General features: G+C 43.1%; 1 pseudogene; it reads right to left on the minus strand.

Moving 5' to 3' along the window:
- Positions 1 to 4,508: 4,508 nt before the first annotated feature.
- Positions 4,509 to 5,226, minus strand: LOC127123055 (expansin-A16-like; annotated as a pseudogene).
- Between the last annotated feature and the right edge of the window lie 575 nt (positions 5,227 to 5,801).

Consider the following 5,801-nt stretch of genomic DNA (forward strand, 5'->3'; position numbering starts at 1 on the left):
TCGGCTTGAACTCTGATCACAACCATCTGAAACCCAAAGTCAATTTGATCAACTGGCATCTGAACCCATGTCTGGAGAACTGAGTCACCATCTGAGTGAGCACCCACAGATTCAGCCCAGGGATCCGAAATAAACGGAACCCGCTGATAAACCACGGACAGAACTCCGGCGTCCCAGAAATAAACGTCCATAAATTTGGCTGAACCAAAGTCACCATCACAGCACCACTAGCAGAAACCGTATCTGTAGAGATCAAACCCTCCCCTCACTGGTAGGTTCTAAGAACAGAAGTTTGTCAGCTTCAGCCCTTCAGTCGAGAATAATACGTTTACCATTGAAGGTTTGGCATTATTACGGGATAAAAGACCTCTGCTGACTCCCCTCAACAGGATATCCTAAAGCAAGTTCCCAGTCTCGGGGTCCTCGGATTGAGCAGCGAGAATGCGCCCACCAGAGCTGACATAATCACGTCTCGGAGGAGAGGCCTCGACTGAGTTCTCAGGAAATGGTCACCAGAGTCGACGATTTCTAAAGGAACATCATGTCGTTACGGAACATCCGTAGGACATAATATATCCAAGAGAAACCTCGTCTGGGTGTGGTTCTTCACGAACGACTTAACGTAGCAACATGCCACGCAAGCCTCATGAACATCCACTCTAAAATCTGTGTGTACACTCAAGCCTGGGTAATGGGCTTACCTCTCATAGAACACCCCACCCCAACAAACAGATAAACGACAGCAGATACAGCAAACATATGTACATGAATGCAATAAGGTAAAACAGGTAAATGCTGAAAATAAATAACTGTACAAAAGAATAAACACCCAATAAACAAGAAACCTACAAAAGCTAGGAGGGACTCGCTTAGGGAAATCGTATCCCCAGCAGAGTCGCCAGCTGTCGCAACCCGAAAAATACGGTGGTGCGAAAAAACAACCGGCGAGAAAGAAAATGACAGAAGAGTCGCCACCGTGCGTTATTCATCCCAAAGGGGGGAAAGGAAACGCTCAAAGTAAACCTGGAGAAAGGAAAGGAAAAGACAAGGTCTCGCAACCAAATCTTGGGTTCGGGAGTCGGTTATGCGAAGGGAAGGTATTAGCACCCCTACGCATCCGTAGTACTCTACGGGATCCACTCTTGTTGTTTCTTGTCTAAAGGGTGTATGTTTATCTAATGTACTATTTACTAAAAGAAAGGGTCAAAGAAAATGACTCGCACGGATGTCGCATCCACTGCATACGTATCTCATCTGAATATGAGAATCAGAGTCTTCGTAGCTCGGCTACCTAGGGGTTAAGGATAAGTGTGCTCGCTAAGACATCGCGTCTTATGCCTACGTATCTCATCGGGAATGAGAATCAGAGCTGCCGTAGTTCGGCTAACTACGGGATTAAGGGTCTCGATTGCAACTAGGGCAAGAGAAAAGGAAAATCTCGATCGCAACGAGGGCGAAAGAAAACAAGGATTAGTTGTTAGTTGTTAGTCAAACTCGGCAAGACATCGCATCTTGTGCCTACGTATCTCATCTGAACATGAGAATCAGAGTTGCCGTAGTTCGGCTACATAGGGATTGCCATCTGAACATGGCACCTACACACAAAAAGGTGGCAAACATGGAGCCCGACTGCCAATCACTGGACTTACATCAGCATCCGAACCAAAACACACACAAAAGGGCAAACGTGGAGCCCGACTGCCAATCACTGGACTTACATCAGCATCCGAACCCAACAAACCCACACTAGAACCCGAATGCCACTCGATGGACTTACATCAGCTTCCAAGCACACAACAAGAACAACAAACAACAAATTGCCAAGGAGTCGGGAACTCGAGCCTAGCAATTGTCAAACAAACACACACAAAAAAGGAAAAAAAGTGCCCGGAGTGGTCTCGCACGACCACCTGCCTACATACCTCGTCTGGAACAAGGATCAGGGCGATGTAGTTCCCCTACATAGGGGTTGCCATCTGAACATGGACTTAGAAAAGGAGGACACCAGTTGTGTCAAAAGAGAGTGGGCAATGTCTTCACGCCCTAGCAGTAGGTGTCGCAGCTCGCTGAATCGAGTCTTAGGCAGTTACCTCTTTGCAATAGAACGGACTACATGCCACAAGATCGGAGACGCTCGGAAAGGTCTAAAAGAAATGGGGAAGCTCTGCCCTAGAGTTGTCATGCAAGGTGTACTTAAGTGTTTAGGATTTACAAATGGGGACATCTACCTAATGTTAGCATGCAAAGAATATGGGACTCCTACCTATGTTATCATACAAAAAGATATGGGAATCCTACTTATGTTATCATACAAAAGGATATGGGAATCCTACCTATGTTATCATGCAAAGGGTTCTATCTAATGGGTGCTACCTAATCGGAACAAGAATCGACGAATGGAGCAAGGAGAAGTGTTAGGGATAAGGGTAGATGGCGATGCATGAAGCAATCGACTTACAAAGTTGATGGCGATGCATAAAGCAGTCGACTTACAAGGTTGATGGCGATGCATGAAGCAGTCGACTTACAAAAGGGGTGGATGAATACGTGCTGGTTCTGTTAGGTTTTGAAAAATGATTACTCGACGTTGGATCGAGGTTTTGATCTTGTTTTGAAATGGTTATCGAATGTTCATTTTAATTCTTGTATTAACAGGTGAATAAAGAATGAAAGAGTAAATTTTATACATTTCAAGGGAGAGGGGTACATTTGTTATGAATGGGGGTTGTCATGGCAAATAAACAATAATAATACATGCCTCATACACCATACAAGTAGGCCACAGTTAATCAAACAAGTAAGATATAAACAAGTATATAATCGAATCAAATAATCAAAGAATGAAATAATGAAGCATTAAACAATGTATGAGTGTAAGTGCAAGGGACATGTCCATTGTAAGAAAGCCCAAGAGTAAGCTATGTGAGGTTGACGGCGATGCTTAAAAAGCGATCGACTTACAAGGGTGTGAAAAAGGGCTCGACTGAATCGAGAATTGTATAATTTTTATAGTTTAAAAATGGTTTTGAATAAATGATGAAATTAAAAGAAAAAAACAGATTTGTGTTATTAAATAATAATAAAAAAAAACTATAAGTATAAGAGGAAATATAATGACACATAAACATAAAAAAAAAGAAAGTTAAAAGAAGTAAAATACTATATATGGGTGTCGAACCCACTACCCAAAGGGAGGTGAGACCACTTCTCCTCCACTGGACCACCGATGGTCGACTGTCACTTTAACAGTGACCCTATCACATAAAGAAGAACCGAAAAAAAAAAGGGCTAACTAAAGGTGGGTGGTGGGCCACAAGTACTTGGGCCGGATGAACATTCAACAAATCCTTTGGACTATTTAGGTTCGGGTCGGGTGAGACCCGCTCCAGCTTGGCCCGAGATGAGGTGGCACCGGGAGTACCAAACACGCCCTAGCCGCGTGGCTGTTGGGCAGTAATCAAAGGGATGCTGCTAGCATTAATCATCAGCTGGCAAATTTCAATGAGAAGCCAACATAAAGGAAAAGACAGGTCAAACAGCTGTTGAAGCACGGGTATCCATTCCCAACGCAAGTCTTTAAGTGCTTTAAACAATATTAAAGACGTATATTACTATTCTCTTTTTTTAACAAGAGGAGATGAAACAAAACATCACAACCCACATATAACCATTCCTCAAGTAGGCAAATGACCACACAGGAAAAATGAAAGAGTTAAAAAAAATGAAGGTAAATGCACAGCAACATCCAAAGATAGTACATCAAGGAAAGACGATGATGAAGCTTAAGTTGAAAGGAATAGAGAACAAAGACCAGACCAGAACTAAGTTTTAGGCTTACCTTTCCACGAAGAGATCGACGGTGATGTTGGGTCCTCTCAACTCCGGCGCGTTTGATTCTCCGACGGCATTCAAATGGAATCTCATGTCTTCTTTGCGGAAAAATAGCGCCAAGGCTAGGTTGCCTCCTCCTTCTCCTTCTTGATTTCGTTAGGGTTTTAATATTCTCTTCGCCGCCTCCAATGAGTCCTAGGGTTTTTCGGCTGCCCCTATCTGATTCCTCTTTCTCTCTATTTATGCTCTGCAGTTAGGGTTTGGGGATCAAAAGAGGTCTCTGCCAAGGCCTTTCTGTGCTCAGAAATTGGAGTGGTCTTTTTGGTGTATGGTTCGAAAAAAGGTAATCTTAACTTCCACTTTCTTCCCTGAATTTTGTTTCTACCCCAATTTGGGAATTTTCTGATATTTTGAAATTTACTGTTGGCTAATGATGTTGTTACTGCAGTGAAATTGGCTTGGTTTGATTTCAAAATCTGAAGGATGGTTAATTGATTCTTGGAGCTGCCACAGTTTCTTCAACATTCTGAGAAGTTTCAAAAAGTGGCGTGGAATTGGAATTCTTCTCACTATCTGGGCCACTAACATAGTTTGTTGCATCAACTCCAAAATTGACTCCCAAAGTTCCAAAACAAAACTAGTTCTTCTCAGGTACAGTAGCAGGTCTAGAATTCTGATTATAAGCATTTGCGGACTTTGATTTCCTGTTGGCTGCAAGATGTGGATGGTTGTTTTCCCTAAAATGTTTGTCCAAATTGCAGGTTTGATGGTGCTACCTTGTAAGATGCGAGGGTTTTTCCAATGCTGTTGGTTACCTCAAAGGGCAAAGGCTGATGTTGTAGGTTGACATTGCAATGCCAATTCATTCTCCAATTCCTTGCCGTTGGTAATCATCCTGTTCTAGATCCCTTCATTTTCACAGCAAACATCTCCCTTTCTTGCCCCACATTAGTAATTAGAACTTGATAGAAATGAAGAACTTCATCCCACCACTTCTTTCACACTTCACTGAGACGGAATAATATTGGCTTGTGTTTTGGCGATTTCAAAAAAATGCAGGTTGTGACAAACTCAAAATGTTGTCCTCAAGCTATGGTCAACACATCTGATCTCGTAGCAAACCCCACACGCAGTCCCTCTGTTGAACAAAGTTGTGCTTAATCCGACACGGCGCTTTTCGTAGCTAGCTTTGTGAAGATCTCCATAACCACAAGCTCCTTCTATAATGAGGGATCCCTCTGTGTCTCATACATTTATTCATAAGACTCCACCTCACATCCCATTAATTCATCTTCCTGAGGAACCATTTCTGCCGTTTGCATCGTGTTTTTTTTAATCATAATATGTACTGAATTTGTTCTTGTTTCTGGTTTTGAGCTTGTGCAGGTCCGGCATTGCAGCAAGGCACGACAAGGCAACTGGCTTGGCAACGTGTTGTGTGGACTGCAGGTATTGAAGCGTGTTGCTATTCCTGTTTTATGGTTCAATCTATGTTTTGATTTTGCTTTGAACCAATGTCTATTCCAGGGCCATCTGCAAGTTCATCCTGGCCCTAGGTCACAAAAGGGGTTGTTATGCCACATGATTGATTGGACCATAAACGTTAGGGACCTAGCGCCGTTATTTGGATGTGATGCCAATACCCCTGCACCCTTGCCGCTACTGACTGGTGTGTGGATGAATGGAAGTGCAGGATAGTTTGCTGCCATTGATTTTTTGCTTCTGTTGTGAAAATGCAGGTTTCCGTGTTGCTTCGGGCTTTGGTAGAGGGTGGTTGCGTGTCTGAACTGTGGCATTCATGTCACTTGCTGCTCGATTTCCCAAAGAGTCAGGCAGCATGTGCGGAGAAGGCACGAGTCTGGCAGTCAACAAACAACAAGTGTCTGTGGTGGAACCAGAAGAGAACACTGAATGTGATGTAAATTTATTGAATCAATCTGTTTGCAACGAAAGTTCTATGACAGTAGATC

This window comes from Lathyrus oleraceus, chromosome 2, assembly GCF_024323335.1.
Source record: "Lathyrus oleraceus cultivar Zhongwan6 chromosome 2, CAAS_Psat_ZW6_1.0, whole genome shotgun sequence".
Taxonomy (NCBI): domain Eukaryota; kingdom Viridiplantae; phylum Streptophyta; class Magnoliopsida; order Fabales; family Fabaceae; genus Lathyrus; species Lathyrus oleraceus.